The sequence below is a fragment of the Lepidochelys kempii genome, chromosome 6, assembly GCF_965140285.1.
Source record: "Lepidochelys kempii isolate rLepKem1 chromosome 6, rLepKem1.hap1, whole genome shotgun sequence".
Classification (NCBI taxonomy): Eukaryota; Metazoa; Chordata; order Testudines; family Cheloniidae; genus Lepidochelys; species Lepidochelys kempii.
In genome coordinates, this window is record NC_136385.1 from 114,364,369 (window position 1) to 114,385,827 (window position 21,459).

At 46.1% G+C, this 21,459-nt stretch overlaps 1 protein-coding gene across 9 annotated transcripts in view; it reads right to left on the reverse strand.

The window, feature by feature from the left end:
• PPP1R13B (protein phosphatase 1 regulatory subunit 13B) overlaps positions 1–21,459 on the reverse strand; it is a 139,283-nt gene that overhangs the window by 37,041 nt on the left and 80,783 nt on the right. The window contains exons 2-3 of one of the 9 annotated variants that reach the window (XM_073349764.1): positions 7,672–7,731; positions 5,184–5,433 (exon numbers count right to left, since the gene is read on the reverse strand). The exons of 7 other annotated variants lie outside the window; for them this stretch is intronic. The gene's annotated coding sequence lies outside the window, so the exon portion shown is untranslated. The remainder of the gene's footprint in view (positions 1–5,183; positions 5,434–7,671; positions 7,732–21,459) is intronic. One more of the 9 variants, XM_073349765.1, reaches the window with a different exon arrangement.

Genomic DNA, 21,459 nt, shown 5'->3' on the forward strand with positions numbered 1-21,459 from the left:
GGCGGGAGTACGGGAACACCCTCTCCAACCCCTTAAGGAACCGTCCCACCATTGGGTGAGATGATACCAAGCCCCCCCGAGAACCCCGGATGGAAGGCGGAGATGGCTGCCAGGTGCACTTTGAGTGAGGAGGGGGCTAGCCCTTGCTGCTTGAGGTGCAGGAGGTACTCCGGAATGGCCTGCACCGGGGCCTGGCCTGGCCACACCTGTCAGGGTTCACACCAACACGAGAACCTTTTCCACTTGGCCATATAGGCCGCCCTAGTAGAGGGCTTTCTACTGCCAAGCAGAATCTGCTGCACAGGAAGGGAGCACTGGCTCTCCAGGGCGTTTAGCCACAGACCCTCCACGCCATCAGGTGTAGCGACTGCAGGTCAGGGTGGAGAAGCCGCCCGACGTCCTGTGTAATGAGATCCTGGTGTAGGGGCAGGACTACTGAGGCCTCCACCGACAGCTCTAGGAGCGATGGGCCCAGGCTGGGGCGATGAGGATCACCACCAACCTGTCCCTGCACACCTTGTGCACGAAGGGGAGCGGGGGCAAGGCATACATCAAGCCCCCTCTTCATGGGATCGCAAATGCGTCCGCAAATGCGTCCACAAGTGAGCCCCGGGCTGCGGCCCTGGAACGAACAGAACCGCAGTCACTGGGCATTAGCCCTGGTGGCAAACAGATCTACCCAGGAAAACCCCCACCTGCGGAAGAGCGAAAGCATGACTTCTGCCCTGAGCGTCCACTCGTGCATGCGGTACGACCTGCTGAGGGAGTCCGCCAGCTCGTTCCGCACCCCCAGGAGATAGGACGCCTCGAGGTGAATTGCATGGACTATGCAAAGGTCCCAGAGGAGGAGAGCCTCATGACAGAGTGGCGAGGAACGAGCCCCGCCCTGCTTGTTTATATAAAACATGGCAGTAGTGTTGTCTGTCAGAACTGTCACGCTGTGAAAACTCAGAGTGGCGTGAAAGGTCTGACAGGCAAGACAAACCGCCCTGAGCTCCTTCACGCTGATATGGAGCGAAAGCTCTCCTTTGGACTACAACCCCTGCATCATGAAGTCCCCCAGGTGAGCCCCCCATCCTTGGTCTGATTCATCCATTACCAGCATCAGGTCCGGAAGTGGGGCGCCGAAGGGGATGCCTTCGCAAACCACAGGCTGGGACTGCGACCACAGCAGGGAGTCCAGCACATCCCTTGGGGCTGTCACTATCAAGTTCAGGAGGTCCCTGCCTGGGCGGTACACCTGAGAGAGCCACGCCTGCACAGTCCTGACTCTCAGTCTGGCATGCCTGACCACGTGCGTACATGCTGCCATGTGGCCCAGCAGCCACAGGCAGCACCTGGCCATTGTCGTTGAAACTGGCGCAGGGAGGCCATTGCTTTTTGGATAGCCCGGAATTGGGATACCGGAGGGCTTGCCCTGGCCTGCATCACATCCAGGACCGCCCCTATGAATTCCACTCTCTGTGTGGGTACGAGCGTGGACTTGGGGACGTTGAGCAGGAGCCCCAGTTTGCGGAACAATCTCAGGGCCACCTCCACATGGCCCCACACCTCCGCGTTGGATCGGCCCACCAGGAGCCAGTTGTCGAGGTATGCGTACACCCAGATTCTCTGCCTCCATAAGAAGGCCGCCGCCACCGCCATGCACTTCATGAACACCCTTGGGGCCACGGCTAGACCGAACAGGAGAACCACAAACTGGTAATGTTCTCGGCCCATGAAGCGTAGGAACCGTCAATGTGCTGGGGCGAAGGCCCATCTAGGATGGGGCGAAGGCCCCCTTTGGCCTTGGGGATGAGGAAGTACCGGGAGTAGAACCCTTTTCCCTTTAGGCCTGAGGCACTGCCTCTACCGCCCCTAGCAGAGAGCCGACTTCCTCCTCTAGGAGCTACTCGTGAGAGGGGTCCCTGAAGAGGGACGGGGAAAGGGGAAGGGAAGAGGGGAGGGAGGCGAACGGCAGCAAGTACCCGTTCCGCACCGTGCGTAAGACCCAACGGTCTGACATAATGGTGGACCACGCACAGGAGAAATGGGACAGGATGTTCAGCAAACAAAGGGATGAATCCAGTGACTGGTCTGGTACGCGGTCCTCGAGCACACCTTCAAAAGCCTGGCTTAGTGCCTGGCTGGGGTTTGTGCTGGCCTTGGTTCTGGCATGGTGCATTATTGTTATTGCATCAGCGCCTGTTATCCCTGCCTCGCCTACGGCAAGGCTGGTACTGGCATTGAGGGGGAGGCTGTGGCTTAAAGGGCTTCCTCTGGGTCGCCGGGATGTGCATACCCGGCGACTTGAGCGTAGCGCGCGAGTCCTTGAGGCTATGCAGCCTCACGTCTGTCTGGTCCAAGAAGAGCTCGGACCCTTCAAAGGGCAGGTCCTGGAGTGTATTCTGGACCTCAGGGGGCAGGCCTGACTCCTGGAGCCACGCTGAGCACCTCATGACCACCCCTGAAGCGATTGTTCTCGCCACCGCTTCTGCCAAATCCAGGGAGGCCTGGAGAGAGAGGTCTTGGCTACTGACTTGCCCTCTCGTCCACCAGACCCATGAAATCCTGTTGGGAACCTTGCAGGAGGTTGTCCTTAAACTTCCCCACCACCGCCCAGGAATTGAAATTGTGCCTGTTGAGGATGGCCTGCTGGTTAGCAGTCCTCAACTGAAGGCCCCCAGATGAGTACACCTTTCTACCAAAAAGGTCCAGGTGTTTCGCCTCCTTGGCCTTTAGGGCTGGGGCCTGCTGACCATGGCGCTTCCTTTCGTTCACCCCCGAAACGACTAGGGATCATGGACTCGGGTGGCAGAACAGGAACTCCTAGCCCTTAGATGGGGCAAAGTATTTACGCTCCACTCCTTTAGCCGTTGGAGCACTGGAGGCTGGGGTCTGCCATACAGTCTTATAGTTAGACTGGATGGTCTTAATGAGCGGGAGCGCTAATCTGGATGGACCTTCGGGGCTCAAAATGTCCATCATGGGGTCCTCCTGCTCAACCATCTCCTCGGCCTGCAACCCCAAATTTTGGGCAACTCTGCACAGCAGTTCTTGGTGGGCTCTAAGGTCTATCAGTGGAGGGCCGGACACCTCTGTACCCACCACCACCTCATCGGGCGAAGACAAGGAAGTTAGCTGCTGCTCGACCCCCTCTGGTTGGTCCTCCTGCTCCCCATTTCCCATGGTAGGGGCCTCCAGCTCAGATCAGGGTGGGAGTCCATGGGACGGCACTGACTCAGTGCCGGACTCTCCAATCTATGCTGGGGGAATGCTGGAGGCCTGAATACTGTTGCCTTCGGCACCGTCTGGCATCAGTGCAAGGACCAGGACCGCTACACCAAGTAAGTTGCCCTGGACGGGACCCCTTGGCGCTCCTGATAGTCCCATTGAGGTTGCCAGCTCCCTTGAGGGTCCCTGCTTTCTGGGCCCTGGTGCGGGTAGCTATAGCAGCCGGAGCCGGACTGCAGCAACGCCAATCGTGAAGGCCATGGTGGTGCCAACAATCTGTGCCGGCAAGAGAACGAGCGGCTCCTGGCTGAGTGGGACTGGGAGCGGTACCAGTATCCCCGGGACTGGGACTGGGACCGGTGCCGTCTGCAGGAGACCTCTGGTGAGGGCCGTCTCAATTCCTCCCGGTGCCGGTCTCTGGGCAGTGCCGGAGACCGGCATGCCCTTTCTGGTGCTTTTTTGCGTCAACTCGCTGCCGGTGCCACAACCTCCTTCTGGGACGTTGGCAAGTGCGAGTCTGCAGAGTCGGAGCTCGACCGGGACCAATGCCGGGATGGTGTCTTCGAACAGCACACCATTGCCGGCTTACCCCTCGACAGCACCCGAGGCACGGGCACCAGAGGGTTCTCCCCATACAGGAGGGGGCTCACCACCGACAGCTCGATGAGGTCCTTTGCAGCCTCAAAGGTGCCAGGCATAGAGGGCTGATCCATTATGCCCTCGAGCCCATCGTCCGCACTGAGCTCACTTAGGTCTGGGCTCTGTGGGGCTTATGCTGCTGGGACCACCTGTGTCAGCACTGGTACCGCGGGCTTCCCGCTCTTGTCGGCACTCGGGGCCTTGGGAGGCATCAGCCTCCTGTGTGGGGAACGACCATGCCTTCCTTTAGGCTGCACCGGGGGCCGCACTGGGGAGGACGATCGGTGCTGGGGCCTAGCCTGGCGCTCCGGGGCCAACAGTTTATGGTGCTTAGCCGGTGCCGGGTCTCTCGACGCTCCAGGGCACTACGCACCGAGGAAGCCTAAGCCGGTGTCTGGCACTCCAGACCTGCCGGCTGCAATGCAGTCTCCATCAACAGTTGCTTTAGGCGAAAGTCTCTCTTTCCTTGTCCTTGGTTTAAATGCCTTGCAAATCCCACACCTTTCAGCTGGATATCTGTCCCCCAGGCAACGTAGACACAAGTCGTAGGGGTCACTAACTTGCATAGGTTTGCGGCACATGGCGCAAGCCTTGAAGCCGTGGGCCTGCGGCATGCCCCGCAGCCCAGGGCAGGTGCTGGAGGCCTCCAAGCGCCTAATAACTTAAGTGTCCACAATCTGTATGTAAACTAACTGATGACAGCTACTCTAAAGGCTAAGGGACTGCTCTTCTATGACAGAGAGAGAGGTTGTTCCAACACCGCCACGGATGGTAAGAAGGAACTGGAGGAGGTCAGGCCGACAGGGGTATATATGCACGGTGCAGTGGCACCACTTGGGAGGCCCGCCAGCCCGACAGGAGCCACTAAAGGAAAAAGTTTCCGACGTTCGTGCATGCGGCGCACGCGCACCTAATGTGGAATGGACATGAACAAGCACTCGAAGAAGATTCAGTTTCCTGTTCTGCCAGTTCCCTGTGTGATCTTGGGCAAGTCACTTAGCCTCTCTAAACCTCAGTTGCCCATCTGTAGACTGGTATTGCCAGGATAAAAACTGCCCATTTGAAACATCACGAAAAAGTGATGTCCCTATGAGCTGGTCATGGAACACCTACATACAATGAGGCTTGAAATTTTAATTTCCGACGTATGACTCTCCTGCTGGTGGCTACCATTTTGCGGAACACGAATATCTGTGGCACTGGCAATGAGAACCAAAAGTCAGATTATAAACCAGTTTCTGTACTATTCTATTGCTAAACCATCCCAAGAACTGCCTTACCATTTAAACATTTTTATCATTTATAAAATATATATGTGATTAAATAATTACTTCCACATTTCAGTCTGGGTACTCTGAGGTCTATTTTCTTGATCCTCTTGTTTCTTCTCGTCTTCCTTTACTTCTATCCCAAAACCATGCTGTATCTCTCCAGTTGTCTACCCCATCTCCTGGCATGTCTCCCTACGTCCCTAATTTGCTTATGAGTCAAAGAAATGGCTCATCTACAGGCAGCCTGGAAGACTGGCAGAGGAAATTCTGTGTGAGTTCAGATGCAGTATTTCTTCAACAACCAGAACATCTGTGTAATACAGACAGACATTGTTAATCAGTGAAGATAGATCCCAGGAGCTCCCATCCAGCCCATTTCCTAAGACCCTATCCTTCAACTTAAAGTGAGTATCTCAGCTGGCTGTTAGCTGTACTGCCAACCCCAACTACTCAAAAGTTGTAAGAAAAGCCCACAAAACCATGAGATTTAAAAAATACACTGTGCTGGGAAGAAGCCTTCTGAGTTCAGTCTGGTCACATTTTCCAGGTTTTCTCCATAACCACAAGGGAAAAGAAATGAAATACAATGAAATAAAATAAAAAATAAAATAAAATAACCAAAGAATCTCAGGATTCCAGGAGCTGTTGCTTGAGGAAAAACAACAAATATTTTGCAACTCATAATACAGTCACAAGAACTGGCAGCATGTGTTAGCTATAGTAGAGATATCCATTACAAACCCTTAACCAGTAATTCCTGTCCACCCTATTCTCCCCCTCCCCAAGGACAGAAAGGAGATGAAGATACTGACACTGCTTCTTCCCTCCCTCGAGTTCTGGACCAGGCCAGTGCAGCCTCCAGTATCGCCAGTCTCCTGAAATAGGTGGCTGTTGCCCAGGGCTCCACCTTTTCTCATGTTTTCTTGCCCCTATGTGCTACCTTCCCCTCCCCATCTGGTCTGCTGCCCCCGAGCCCAGCACTGCCTGCCCCCATTCCCTCATTTACCATGTTAGTACCTCAAATCCCCTGGATGTGGTGCTGCTGCCCCTCTACACCCACACCTAGCCCCAAGTCCCAGCTCTCTCTTCCCTAGAGGTATCTTCTGAGACAGTTCACAGTTGGGAAGTGGGAGTTTTCCATCAGTGTGTGTAGCACTTATATGACTGGCTGCCCTTTTCTCACAAATGGGGTATTAGGGAAAAGCAGCCAATCAGATGAAAAAGTTTATCTACATTAGTTTACCCTCAGAGGCATGTAGAAGGGCCTAAAAACCCATAATCAACAGAGAGACTCCACAGAGTTGGCAGTGGGAGTGGGTAAAGGTGCTTGTAGAATGGGCAGATTTGGAATGAGTGACTTCAGAATGGGGGTGTGCACATGAACATGGCACAAGAGGAGTTGTAGAATGAATTGGGGTAGGTGCAGAGTTGTGCCTGGCCAGTGAGGTCCAGGCTGGAGGCAAGGCTTCCAGAATCCTCAAACAGGTGGCTGCTGTCCAGCCCCCGACCACATCCCTTATGCGCTTCTTCCCCCTGCTGCATTCATAGGGGAGGGAGGAAAGAGCAGTTTTGGCTGCTCCACTGCCCGTTTCCTTGCCACACTGCAGAAACCTACAGAAAACAGGATAGGGGCCTGCCTGTCTGCTGTATCTAACAAAGGACGGCTACATTCCCCCAAACAACCACTCAGGACAGGGAAAAGGAGGAGAAGCTGAGACCCACCAACCAAATATAGCTTTCCAATTCTATGCCTTAGCCCTACTGCAAGCTAAGGTACCCTGGGGGCTGCTATGGACTTAACCAACTGGCAATGGTGCCCAAGAGACCATAGCGCAGTTGGGAATAGCCAGAGTGCAGCAAATTTTAGCCACCCTTCCTCAACACACCCTTTCCTTAATGCCAGCGGCAGCAGGGAGTGTGATGTAAGAGTTGGTTATTCTGGCTATTATATCCACTGAAACTTCCAAGTTGTTTCTGTTGTCTTTTTACCAGCTGAACAGCACAAAGGAAGCACCACAGAGCAGAGAGTCTGCTCCGAAGTACTTACTGCGGCCAGTTGACCTTTTGAGGTAATGTTCAGCCCCCGCCTGAAAAGCCTGGACACCACCGAGTTAAAGACTTGATAATCCCCTCCCTACACCCAAAGTCTAATTAAACAGTTTAATCCTTTGTGACTTCCCTTGCCTGTATTTCATATAGGAAGTTGACCTTGCTATGGTATGGTACATTTTGGAAGTCTTGTGAACAGACCCATACTTAACATTATAGAATGATTATCTGGTTCGATTTTAACTAAAATAGAATGTTTACTGATCTCTGTGCAGATGACATTATTTCCAGTTTAATGGTTTATCCACAATTCTGTCTTGCATTTTTTAAATTAGGTCAGAAAACGCCAGCAGCAGAAATCCATTTAAAAATCCAATGCCTTTTTTAGGCTTATGGAGATGAACAAGCTAATCAAACACAGATAAAGCAAACAATTTCAGAAATTAAAAAATAAAGAATAACGAAGTTAACAAATTATCTGCAGACAATCATTACGTACGATTGTGTAGTACAACCTTCAATCTAACACCGATTTAATCTGGTCATTTTATTTAGACACCTACAATGGAAGAGCATTCAGTTATTTTATTTTTGTGCATTAATACTTAATTACTTTAAAATGCAAAATATTATACCAGCTGTACTGCCTCACAATTTGCAGACGAGTTTCACTTTTCCTACATTTGTCAAAGTCTCGACAGCTCTTCCTAAAAAGGAGTATTCTGTTAGCAACCCCCCTACTTCATGCTGACACAATTGGATCAGTCTACAAATAAAGGTTTTAGGCTACTTTAAGTCCCAAACTTCAGAGCCAATCAATCACTTATTAGTGTTTTCTCCAATGTTCAGAACTTTCAAGTGTAATGACCACTTATTTTTCTCTGGCAAGGCAGACCAGCAGCTACCCTGGTATTAGTTTCAGAAAACAAACTAATTAAACAAAAACAGGAAACTGACTCCAGGACTTGGTCCTGCCTGAGCTCAGGGGATTGGACTTCTTGAGGTTCCTACCAACCCTACATTTCTATGATTCTATAACAATTTCAAAAGCTGCAAATGGATGTATTTATCTATTGTATAAATATATAGTGAGCACATGTTAATAAGTATAGGATAAAACAGGACTGCTTACAACTATTTCTACTGTATAAGGAAAAAAATAAATGAATTCCAAAGAACTCAGAAAAGAACACAAAAAACAAACTTTTTATTCAGCTACACATGCAAGTTGAAGATACCACTGTTTTTACTTGCTGCAGCAGCAACATATACATTTCCCCTTCTCATCCTACTAACTAGAAACATATATCCATTAAAAAAAAAAGAAAAAGAAAAAAAGAAAAGCTTTTCATGCATAAGCGTGGAAATAACTTGCAGGAGACCAGTTATGTATAAAACTTTAAACTTGTTTATGGTACCAATCTTTTACTCAGAGTAACTATGAGTCATGTCTCATTAAGCTTTCAAAGTAAACACTGTGAGTTTCTTTAAAAATAAGCTTTTGGACCTAGATTTTCTGGGTATTGAAGAAGAAAAACATCTTATTTTGATATGCCAGTCCATTATGGTTAAAAAAGCATTTCATTACAGGTCTCTTAAATAATATGGTTAGTATCAAATATGTTTATTTTTCCCTTAAGTAATGGTTTCAAATGCTGTGTTTTACAGTAGTGATGTCATACTGTTTACATGATAATGATACAACAAAACATTTCCAAAAGCAAGTCCAAATGCATTGAAAAATAAGTAGCCTGTATTTGAAAGCAATTTTATGACTTAGTGTATGACTTGTACTTCTCACAGATAGCTCCTAACATTTCCTTTTAAATAATTTACTTGTCATGTTTTAAAATGACTACAGTTTTATAATTTACATTTGGCACCTTGTGTGTTATCTGTATGCCAAACAATAACCTCTTTTTCAGAACTGCATTTTCAATGCTAAAAACTATAGTTATTAAAACAAACTAGTTTGCATTTTGGTCATGTGACTCCAAAACCACAATAATTTAAATTCAAGTGAAAAAGTAATACAGTACTTTGTTTTGCAAGCAGTTCATTAAAGTATTATTTAAGTGTAAAACTAACAATTTTTGTAAAGTAATTACCTGATGGATACTTTCCCATGTAATTGTAAAAGAGCACATCTTTATTTTGCTGCATTGCCCATCAGCTGTAAACTCTTGCATTCCTTCAACCTGCTTCAACTCCATTTTTTCTGCTATTCTCTTCTTACAGCAACCACGTTAATTGTTTAAGCCAAGTTAGCCAATGACCACAGAAATCCTACAATATGAGCCCTCTCTCATGCCTTCGCAGCTAGGTATAATCAATAACAAGTAAGGTTTTTTTATCTTTTTCTACACTAAAAAGAGGGATTTCCCCCCCATCCTTTATCAATATGGAAAGCTGTCTCTCTGCATTCATCAGCAATCAGTGAACGGAAAAGGCTAGTGGATTTTGCCAGCAGTGAAAGACCTAATCATGGCAAGATCAAGCCACCTGTCAACTGTAATCAGCTTGATGTATTGCACTTTTCCATAGCCAATGGAAAATGTTGAGCAATACTCTTTTCTTTCACAGTTAGTTACAGGGTTAAACTGAAAATACTGAAATGCAGACAATTTTGATTCTAAGAGACAATAGAATGTTTGTTTCTTTTTTAGTTTTGTAATATTTACAAATCAATGCAAAAGTCTGGGTATCACAGGTTGTGAAAAGTCATTGTCCCCCTGTCTCCCTGCAATATTTGTTGTTTAGAGTAACAGAGGATCATGTTGATTGAGGTGTACTGAAATCTGTATCTTTATTGCGAGAAACTTACAGTATAAGACACAAAGTAAACATCACATGCAAAATGAACATGGTACAATTTTGTGGAAGTTGTCAATTCTACGCTTAGGGATTTTCTCCTCCAAACTTTTATTTGTTCTTAAAACATGCACAAGATGAACAAATGAAACAGCCAGCAACACAGCATTCGTACAATACTAGCCAAGAGGTAGCATCATACAAAAGACTATCAAGCCAAATCTAGACCCAAATGTTTTCAATTATTTAAATCAACTCAATTACTTCCAATCCCTCTGTAAACCCAAAACAAAATACTGAATCTCATTACCCATTGCTCATTCCCCAATTCTGTCCTCCAGCATAGCACACTTCTAACAATATAGAAGATGAAAACATAAAAGGCTGTCCATGTTTTACAACACACTCCTCCCCACCCACCCACCCACGCACACACTGCCCTTCCATTCTTTCAGGAAGGGAATTCAGGCATAAACCTGATTCAGGCTTACACAAGAGGTCCAGCAAAATTGATCTCCATCAGGATATGGAAAAATCATGTATCCAATCCAAGCACAATAAAATATATTTTCTGGCTGCATAGAATCAGACTTATTTTTAGGCAAAAGAGATCAACTTGGAGCTACAGCAAGATCCCCCAGTAACACCATGTGAAGATGGATAACAAAAATTAGGTTTAATTCCCTTTCTCCTAAATCAGCCAAAAATAGACTCCATTTTACTGCTACTTGATGTTAAGAAGATGGTTTGTGGAATAGAAATGGCAACAATTGGAACAGGAGGCGGCTGCAGAGGCAGCAAAATGAAGGCAAGGAGGTTCTGTTGGTTAGAATAAGGTACCTCCTAGAGCATTGGGGGCAGGGGAAGAGATGTGACTGAAAGAAGAGACCACCTCCGGATCCCAATTACAGTCGAGCTCTTGGAGTTCAGCACCAAGACAGCTGACTCTACTATGATCTCCATATTCAGAGACCTAACTGCCACTAGGATTACCTCTGCATTTTGAAGAGGACTGCTGACCTGTCTACACCGTGAGCAACTGACTCATGCTGCTGTGCAGAAGAGATGGAATTCAAAGTAGTTCCAAGCATCAGTGCAGCGACCTGTGCCACAAAGAGCTCTAGTAGATTCCCCTTTCTCAGACATCAGGGTTTTGTAGCTTAAGAGAACCTCTTGTGGACCTGTAAAGAACCATGGCCAGTTTATTTCTGTTCCAAGGCCTGAGCCTAAAGTGCTTCCTGAATCTTTCCAAGCAGCTAAAAAAGCTAAAAAAGTCTCCCAAGTTTGTTACCCTGAATTAAGAAACTACCCTTTATGAAAAATCTCAAAGATCAGGGAGTTCTAGTCAAGCAAGAACTCAAAAACCATTTTGGATGCACTAGAGTTGGTTTTCACACTGTAAGCTTGTAGCTTCCTAATTCTTATTTTTCCTCCAGTTCTAATAGGTTTGGTTAGTTTTTATGTCTTGTGAAGTACAGGACATTGCAGACCATCTGGGAAATAACCTGGCTTTAGCCAGGTATAACAGGGTATGCTGGCCCTTTAAGACTAAAAAGGAAAGCCTTGGGCTATTAAACTGCGTTTCAGGGGGTTTTCTGTATTCAGATCCAGGAAAGTTAGGAGGCAGCCACTAAAAGAGAGGAAGTGGTCTTGGGGTGGCAGTTTGTGATCTAAGGAGAACCCAGGCTGATAACTTGGTGCAGAGCCCAGGAGGAGAGCCTTGAAGTGTAGGAGAAACAAGATTCCTAGATCTCTCAGCCAGTGGGAAGGGATCCTGGGAAATTAAGTCTCAGTCACTCAGATTTATGGACCATTCTGTGAAAGGAGGCAGTATAAAAAACAACCTCTTTGCATTAGAAAAGAGACTAAGATGAAGTGCTGTCAGTCTCCACCATAAAACAGGAAGAACTTCATTTTGACGTCCAGATTTGTGCATAGACTCTGGAAATCTCACAGTATTTTAAAAATTTTAATTTCTTTATATGAAATTTCTATATGAGCTTGTTTGTTTGGATTTTGGACATTCCAGACTCTTCCCCAGAAGTCTGGTGGCAGAATAAGAAACCCTGGGGACAGCTTTTGTTTTGTTTGTTTTTAAAAAAGAACTCCAGAAGTGTGACCTTCTTAGAAGGCCAGCCTGTTATAACACTTATATTCTTTCACACTGCAAGTGGCAGTAAGAGTTTAACATTAGAAATATTTAATGTTGCATGTTTACATTAATGTTTAACGTAGTTCAGATCTGAAGAACTGGGTCTCTTTCTAGACCAAGCTCTTGGCTCTTCAACTTTTCCCCGCCTTCCAAAATTGTTTTACTGCATACAGAAAGTACTACACATATTTTCCATATCAGTTACTACAGCCGCAAAGGCCCAGGCTTCTTAGAGAAAAAAGGACAGAGAAAAGGATTGCTTAAATGGTTTCTGAAATATAGACTACTTAAACTTTGAATCCCTAGCCTTATAAAAACCAACATACAGTTAACGGAGGGGGGAAGCTTGGGGGAGAGGGTGGAGAGGCATGAGCAGCAGGGCCTCGGCGCAAGCGAGGGTGAGACCTCGGGGACAAGAGGTGGACCATGGTCAGGAAGACGAGCAGCACGGGTGGGGCCACAGAGAAGAGGATGAGCGGGAGTGGGGCTACCGTCCAGGCACCCTTTTGGCAGCAGCATCCTGTTTGGAGAGGCTTAGCCTCCTCTGGCCTCTTATATAGTCTGCCCATGGTAAGGCATATTTTCAAATCCTTTAATCATTCTCGTGGTTCTTTTCTGCACCTTCTCCAATTTATCAACATCTTTTTTTAAATTGTGGACACCAGAACTACACAGTATTCCAGCAGTAGTCGCACCAGTGCCAAATACAGAAGTAAAATAATCCCTCTACTCCTACTCAAGATTTCTCTCTTTATGCATCCAAAGATTTCATTTGTCCTTTCCACCACAGCATTGTACTGGGAGCTCATGTTCAGCTGATTATCCACTCTTCCCAGGATAGTGTCCCCCATCCTGTAAGTATGGCCTACATTCTTTGTTCCTAAATGTATACATTTACGTATTAAAATACTTGTTGTTTACTTGCGCTCAATTTACCAAGTGATCCAGTTCACTCTGAGGTTGGTGAAACGTGTTCCAAAATGCTCAGTGTGGTGGGGAATAAAGGAAATGGAGCAGGACTCCAGGGGTGCTCCTGCCAAGATTGGCTGGGAGGGTGACGACTGGCTCCCGGAGTCTCCTCTTCAGGGTACATTGTAGGGACAGACATTGGAAAGGAAATGTAGTTGAATCCTGGGTGACTATATCCAATTCAGAAGACATGTCATCCCCTGTGTCCAACGGAGAAGCTAGGGGGTGCCAGTACTAGCAGCCAAGTTGGTACCAGTGATTAAGTGGGTACTGGCAGCCAACTTCTCATGAGGAGAGAGGAAAAGGGCTCCTCTGCTATGCAGAGGTCCTTGAGGGAGAGGACTGATGTCAGTACCAGCAAATCCAGGAAGTATTTTCCAATCTGATGTGAGCCTAGTGGTACCAGGGATGGTACGGACGAGCTGTCCATATGCTCCTTATGCCCAGAGCCAAAGTCAGAGCCTGTGTTTTCTTTGAGGAGCCCCTGCATTCAGAGGGTTCCAAATGTACCAAAGATGGTGTTAAGTATGATTGTTTGCTGAGGGACTTTAGATTAGACAATCTTTTCAGCTGTACTGGTCTCTTGTTGACAGAAGAATCAGGAGCCTTGTTCATACATGGAGCAGGACACGAAGTCTCCTCAGACCCTGACCACCAAGGGGTGGATTTCTCCCGGCACTCCAACTCCCTATCAGGAGACTGAAGTTTCTTCTTACTGGAAAGGCTTGGGGGGGCCTCAGAAGATTTATCTTGGTCTTTGCTCCCCAGAACTGGAGCTGAAGTTGAGAAGGTTGCCACAGTACTGCGAGAGGCCAAGGCCAATGTACCAAGGGGGAAGGGGTCAGATCCCATGGATCTGAGTGAGCATTCCATTAGGAATAGCTTGAGTCTGTCCTCCCGCAGCTTCCTCAATCTGCTTTTGAAGCCAGTGCAGAACTTGCAGTTTGACGGGATGTTGGACTCTCTGAGGCAGCTGGAATGCCCATCACTAAGGGATTGTGAGGACTCATCCATGAGGCCCCTCTGAACCAGAGCCTGCCTCAGCCTGATGAGTCATCCCTGACCAGAGTGCGAGATGAGTCAGAGACAATTACCTGAAACTCTTGTGATAGGCCATGCCATTCAACCACGGTTCAGTCAATTCATAGGCAAAGACCCACCTATGTGATTTCAAGGCAGATATATAGGAATCTAAAAGAAGCAGTCTCTCTAGTCTGCTCAATGTTGCTACCTGGCCAGGAACATTTCCAATGTCTAGTAGTTCTAGTAGTGCTCCTGCTCCAGCCCACTCCTACTTCCTGCTCTACCCCATGCCTGTTTCCTTGCTAGCCAGCTTCTGCATCTGCTCCTGCCTTAGCCAGCCACCTAGCTATTCTGGCAGGAGGAAAGTCCTCTAGCAGATCTGGCAGGGTTTGAAGACCAGATTTCAGACATAACCTGCAGTTTTGGGCATAAACACACAGAGAGAAAAGACCTCAAGTAAGGGAAGGCTGAGGGCAGCAGCCCTAGCCATGGCCAACAAAGGTGAGTGGGAAGGAGAGAGGGGCACAAGGGCACAAAACTTGTGCCAAAAGGAAGATATAAGAAAGGAAATAAAACAAACAAGACAAAAAAAGATGCACAAAGCAAAGGTAAGCTAGTGGACATAACAGTGCTCTGTCTGTAGCTGCAGGAGACTGAGAAGAAACTTGAGCAGCAGTGGGTATGTCTCTCCCTACATACCCACTGTGTGGCGCACAAGGATGTTTAAGAAGCGTGCAGAGACCCATGGTCAATGCTGATGAAACTCTCAACTCGAAGGAACATAGGCACGGGCATACAAAACATGGAGCACCCATAAGGACATATACTTGAAGATCTAAAATTTCACAAGTCTCATAATTGACAGCAGCTCATTTCTACTACAATCAGAATGGAATGTTATATAGAGCCAGTACTTCAGACTGATTACCGCTAGCCTATGCTCAGTAAACGGTTACACGGGTTTTTTTAATTTTCCAAATTAGGTTCACAAAAAATCCTGATAAATGAGGAGAAAAAAAGGTATATGTGGGTGGGGTAGGAGTAGGAAGTAACACATATAGTGGACTGTTATTTGGATTACTACTATCTATATTTAGATTTAATTCCTATTTAAGATCTTAGATATCTTCTGGAAAGCTGTAGCTAAAGGAAATACATTCTTTTATTTCCTTACACTAGAAATAGTAACTATTTTTCTCCCTCCCACACCTACACTAGTTTTAGAATCAGTCTGAAAAGACTACATATTTTTTCAGACAGTAACTTCATTTGTTTATGCTATCATTTTAAGCAGGAACATTTCAACAAAATTATAAGTTACAGACAGATTGTTTTCAGGATTATGTCACCACAATGCTTCTAGTATTTTTGTTTTTAAATCCTGCTGCATATGAAGTCCTATACTTAGGTTTAATAACTTGACATATTTGCATGTATTAAAGAACAGCTATATAGCTGCACATATATTTAAGATTCATAAACTATTATGCTAAATCAACCTAAATTTCATTGTCATTTAAGAAGCCACAATAGAACGTATCTCTTACAATAAATTGAAGTGGCTCAGCAAACATTTTTTTTTTTTAAATAATAAAATATTGGCCATTACAGCAGCAAAAAGCACCCTGGTAGACCAGGGTAGAATTCTAAATTGTTGTCTTGCTTTCGGTCTTCCTCTCTCAGTTCCCAGAGTTTTCAGCATTCATGTATGGCCCTGGTCTCTGGTGTAGTAGAGGACCTACAGATCTGAGAGCTAACTTTATTGCTGCTGCTGCTTCTTCAGAGGGGCAACCCTTTCACTCCCCTCACTACCAACAGAAGGATGAATAAGAAATTCCATATGGAGAGATGATCTAGGAGATCTAGATTTAGTTCTAATGTTCCCCTCTGTCAAATCAAATACGAAGAATAGCTGCTTCAGTGCCTAAATAAACTTAGAAGGGAAAAACTGTTTTCCTATCTGAAAACTGAAGATCTCTCCCAATCTGAAGCTACTGGGTTGCTTATTCCATCCTCCTCACACTAAAGTATTTGAATTAACCCGCTTGTCAAGATGTTGGTACAACATTCACCAGTCAAAACTCAAAAACAAACTTTCATCATCTGCCTACTAAAAGATACTATCAATTCCCATTTGTATCTCCTGGTTCGGTTGAGGTTTCCAGACTAGGGAAGCTTAAAGGAATTTAACTTCCAGTTGGTAGGAAAACAGAGTTTCCTGTTTTCCTTGAGATTCCCCTAGACTGAAACGAACATGATTTACCTAGCAGGACTCCAAAACCCTTAGGGAAGGTAAGATCAGCCTCAAGTTCTATCCCACACCGCCCAGTAGCAGAAGTTCTTCCCAGTATACATCCAAGAGAAGGATTATTGAGCTCGTCTCCCTTCTCCAAACTAGGAGAGAGTTCTGGCATTAAGAAAAGCAAAATAAACTGTAGCGAGACCTACTCTATAATCTATACACTGCCTTCCTTTCCTCTTCTTAGAGAAAGCTTTCGTGTCAAAAAATTCTGAGTTAGGATGAAGAGTAGGGATTTTTTTTTTTAGTGGTTGTCACTTCTTAACAAAGAGACTGTCCCAGATGCCACTTCCAGTCCCACTTGTGTTCTCACAGCATCCCTGTGCAACTGCAGTAATTGCCTACATGAAAAAAAGTATTTTTAATCTGTATTTAACGTTATCAACACTTTGTCCTTTTTGATATGTGAATCACACTAACCTACTTTTATTCTGCATTACTTCTACCACCCCCCCCCCCATCCCACCCTGTTTCCCTCCACCATGCTCTTCTGTGCTTGGCCCCTTTCTCCTCTCACCATGTACCTCCAACATTCATTTGGCTCTCTTCTCATTTGGACGTAACTGGATACCTGGTCCTCTTCTTTCTGCTCCCCTCAGATAACCCCCCAGCTACTTTTCCTCCTGGCAGACAGAAACTCCACTCCCAATGGTGGCTCATTTCCTCTTCTGTGTTAACAGTGGCCCCTAGTGGATTCTGCTATTATTGTTGTTCCTCCCTGTTTCCAGACAATTTGCAATGAAGAGCTTAGATACCTGTAAAAACAACGAGGAGTCCGGTGGCACCTTAAAGACTAACAGATTTATTTGGGCATAAGCTTTCCTGTGTAAAAAAACCAGTTCTTCAGATGCATGGAGTGAAAATTACAGATACAGGCATAAATAAATATATATATATATGCCTGTATCTGTAATTTTCACTCCATGCATCTGAAGAAGTGTTTTTTACACCCAGGAAAGCTTATGCCCAAATAAATCTGCTAGTCTTTAAGGTGCCACCGGACTCCTCGTTGTTCTTGTGGATACAGACTAACACAGCTACCCCTCTGATACTAGATACCTGTAGAAGCAGCTGGCACCATATGAGCAATCAGCTCTTCACAGACCATTGTTTTGAAACCACTAATATAAAGCAACAGCAGAAAACACTAATATAAATAAAGCAAGTGGACTGCTAGGATATTGAAGTCTTGACAAAACTATCTCAGGTATATGAGTGAGAGGAAAAGAGAAGCAGCTACTCATTAGTGTGAATGTTATTCAGCAGCAGAATCAGGATTACTCCCTTCTGCTCAAAAACATTGGTTTTCAAACTTTGCTACCTGTAAGTCTCCCTTGAGCCAAGAAAAATCAAGGCTGTCCTGGTACCAAATCCAATATTCATCCCTGTTCCAGAAGCTAGATCCATCATGAGTAGGGCCCTACCAAATTCACAGTCCATTTTGGTCAATTACACAGTCATAGAATTTTAAAAATTGTAAATTTCATGATTTCAGCTATTTAAATGTGAAATTTCACAGGGTTGTAATTGTAGGTATCCTGACCCAAAATGGAGTTGTAGGGTTGAGGGAGTCACAAGGTTTGGGGGGGGGGGGGGGGGATTGGGGCACTGCTACCCTTACTGCTGCTGGCAGTGGCGCTGTCTTCAGAACTGGGCAGCTGGAGAGTTGTGGCTGCTTGCTGGGAGCCCAGTGCTGAAGGCAGAGCCACCGCCAGCAGCAGCACAGAAGTAAGGACACCATGTTATGGTATTGCCACCCTAACTTCTGTGCTGCTACTGGCAGGATATTGCTTTCAGAGCTGGGCACCTGGCCAACAGTCACTGTTCTCTAGCCGCCCAGCTCTGAAGGCAACATAGAAGTAAGGGTGGCAATACTGCGACTTCCCTGCAACTCCCTTTGGGTCAGAACCCCCAATTTGAGAAATACTGATTTTCTCATGAAATCTGTATTGTATAGGGTAAAAGCACGCAAGACCAAATTTCATAGGAGGAGACCAGATTTCACAGTCCGTGATGCATTTTTCATGACCGTGAATTTGGTAGGGCCCTAATCATGAGAGTGGCCCCTCTCAAAAATTTAGGAAGTGAGAATTTGAAAGGCAAGATTATCTACCAGCCAAGCCAGCTATAAAGTAACATTCCATTCATAACATGACTTTAATCTTAGGACAGCCACACACCTTCTCAAATGGCAAATTTTGAAATAAACTCATTATTACACTAATTAGGACTTTTTGGCTCCGCTTTGTCTTAGTCATGTTCTCAAGATAGCTATTTTACACAATTTAACCTTTTGAAGGACAACCTTGATTTGTTCCATCTTCTCATAAAGGCAAAAACTAAACTAAACTAACTAAACTAAACAAACTAAAATAACAGAAACAGCAGAGTTTTCCAATGTTATTCATAAGGTTGGCAATAAGGCAAAAAGTCTAATCATATAATTAAAAATATTAATCTTACATTCAATTCAGGAATATAATTTTTCACTGAGGAAACTGGAAATTTGGTATTTTACATAGGAAAGAAGAACGGATCTTGAGAAGCCACCCTCTTCCCCAGGGCTCCAGGCAAGGGGAAGAAATCTAGATGTATGAATCCCGTATCCATAGGGACAGGGAGAAGTCGTGTCATGAGAAAAATGCAATTCTCTCCTCCAAGGAGGAAAAGTTGGTAAGACTGGAAACAAAAGCCAGGCCATGACAACCTATACTCAGTCTCTGGCACCTAAGAAGAACCTGGCAACAAATGCTACCTTACATAGGCCTTGTTTCATTCTTATGGATGATAAATATTGCTTTTATAATAATGTATGTTTGACCTCTTGAGGAGACTTGCTCTACTATTAATACTGAAGTCTCCCTTTTGAAAATAATCTGATAAAAATCAAACAGTAGTTTTCCTCCTGACTTTAAAATCACCACTACTGATGATCAAAAGTAGTGATCATGCAAACAGAGAGCTTCACAGAACAGAAAAGCAATTGCACACATGACCAATACCATAAAATTATTCAAGCTGAACTCTAATAAAACAGATTTACTGTGATTTCATCCAGCAGTATTGATTTAAACACCAAGACAAACATTTTAATCCTACTACACAGCTTTCTATGCATCAGTTACACTTTCAGCTTTCTCCAGTTAATTATATTTGGCAAAATCAATATTTCAATAATGTTAACACAATAAGAGTACAGTAAAAAGATACCTGATTATAGAAAATTTGCTAACTAAGTTTTGTAAGCTTCTTCAGTGTTCCATTGTATTATATTTATTCTAGAGCAGTACAATATTCAGCATTTCAGTAACAATGAATAAGCCTAATGCATTACGTAAGAATAAGCCTATTAAATCCTTGAGCCTGAAACCACGTCTTTCCCTCCTCCCCCTGCAGTTTGAAACTTGTCACAAACAGAATCTTAGTTTTCTATGCTTCTCAGCACTTGCATTATTCATATCATTAGCATGTGTATTTTTATATATACACACCACAAGAACTTAAATCAGTTTAACCCCTTAATGTCAATGGGATTTAGTGCTTATTGATGGGAAATCTTGAATTCAAACAAACACAAATTGCCATGTTTCACATGAGTTTAAACAGCTCATTATAAATTCTTCCTTTGTGGCTAAAAGCAGAAGTTTGATTATTTATTTATTATTAATTATTATTATTTAAACACTGACGCGAAAATCTTTTTACAAAAACTTAAATCAACCATTTATCATGTATGAACCTGAGTCATAAATGTAAAATTAACATCTGCATGCTAAATTGGACACAAAGCCATACTTTCATCGACTTTAATACTGTCAACAGGTGGTGATTAAAGGGAAAATTGTGTGTGAGACTCTCTGCTTCCAGAGGCATAGGAGGTCCCAGATGAAGTGGAACTAGTGCAGTGTTCCTGCATACGGAGGGCAGGATTTGGGGAGCTACATAGGAGCTACCCTGAAACTTTATGAAGGGCCGGGTACGGAAGGCTGTGCCTCCCCAACAGCCTGTCCCCGGCCCCCTCCCACTTCCTGCCCCCTGACTGCCCCCCTCAGAACCCCCAACCCATCCAACGCCCCTGCTCCTTGTCCCCTGACCGTTCCCTCCCGGGATCCCCCGCCCGTAACCGCCCCCCCAGAACCCCACCCCTATCCAACCCTGCCTGCTCCCTGTCCCCTGACTGCCCCGACCCCTATCCACACCCCAACCCCTAACAGGCCCCCCAGGACTCCCACGCCTATCCAATCGCCGCCTGTTCCCTGACCGCCCCCCGCCCCAGAACCTCCGTGCCATCCAATCGCCCCCTGCTCCCCGTCCCCCGACTACCCCCCCACTCCCATCCAACCCCCCCCATTCCCCGTCCCCCGACTACCCCCCCACTCCCATCCAACCCCCCCCATTCCCCATCCCCCGACTACCCCCCCACTCCCATCCAACCCCCCCCATTCCCCATCCCCGACTACCCCCCCACTCCCATCCAACCCCCCCCATTCCCCATCCCCGACTACCCCCCCACTCCCAGAACCTCCACCCCATCCAACTGCCCCATGCTCCCTGTCCCTGACTACCCCCCGGGACCTCCTGCCTCTTATCCAACGCCCCTGCTCCCCACCCCCTTACCATGCCGCTCACAGCAGCAGGACTGGCAGCCGTGCTGCCCAGCCAGAGCCAGCCATGCCGCTGCGCTGCCCAGCCGGAGCTCACTGGTGCGCTGGTGGCACTGCAAGCTGAGGCTGCAGGGGAGGGGTGACAGCCTAGGAGGGGACGGAGACTAGCCCTCCTCGGCCAGGAGCTCAAGGGCCAGGCAGGACAGTCCTGCGGGCCATAGTTTGCCCACCTCTGCATTAGGAGGTAAACAGCAGGGAGGGAGGAGAGAAAATTACTCACCTTGCAGTAACTGAGGTTCTTTGAGATGCATTCTTTGAGATGGGTACTCCACTCCAGGTGACAGTGCGTCCCGGCACTGTTGATCGGAGATCTTCGGTAGCAGTGTCCGGTCAGGATTCACGCGCTCAGGTGCTGTCTCACGGTCTCAG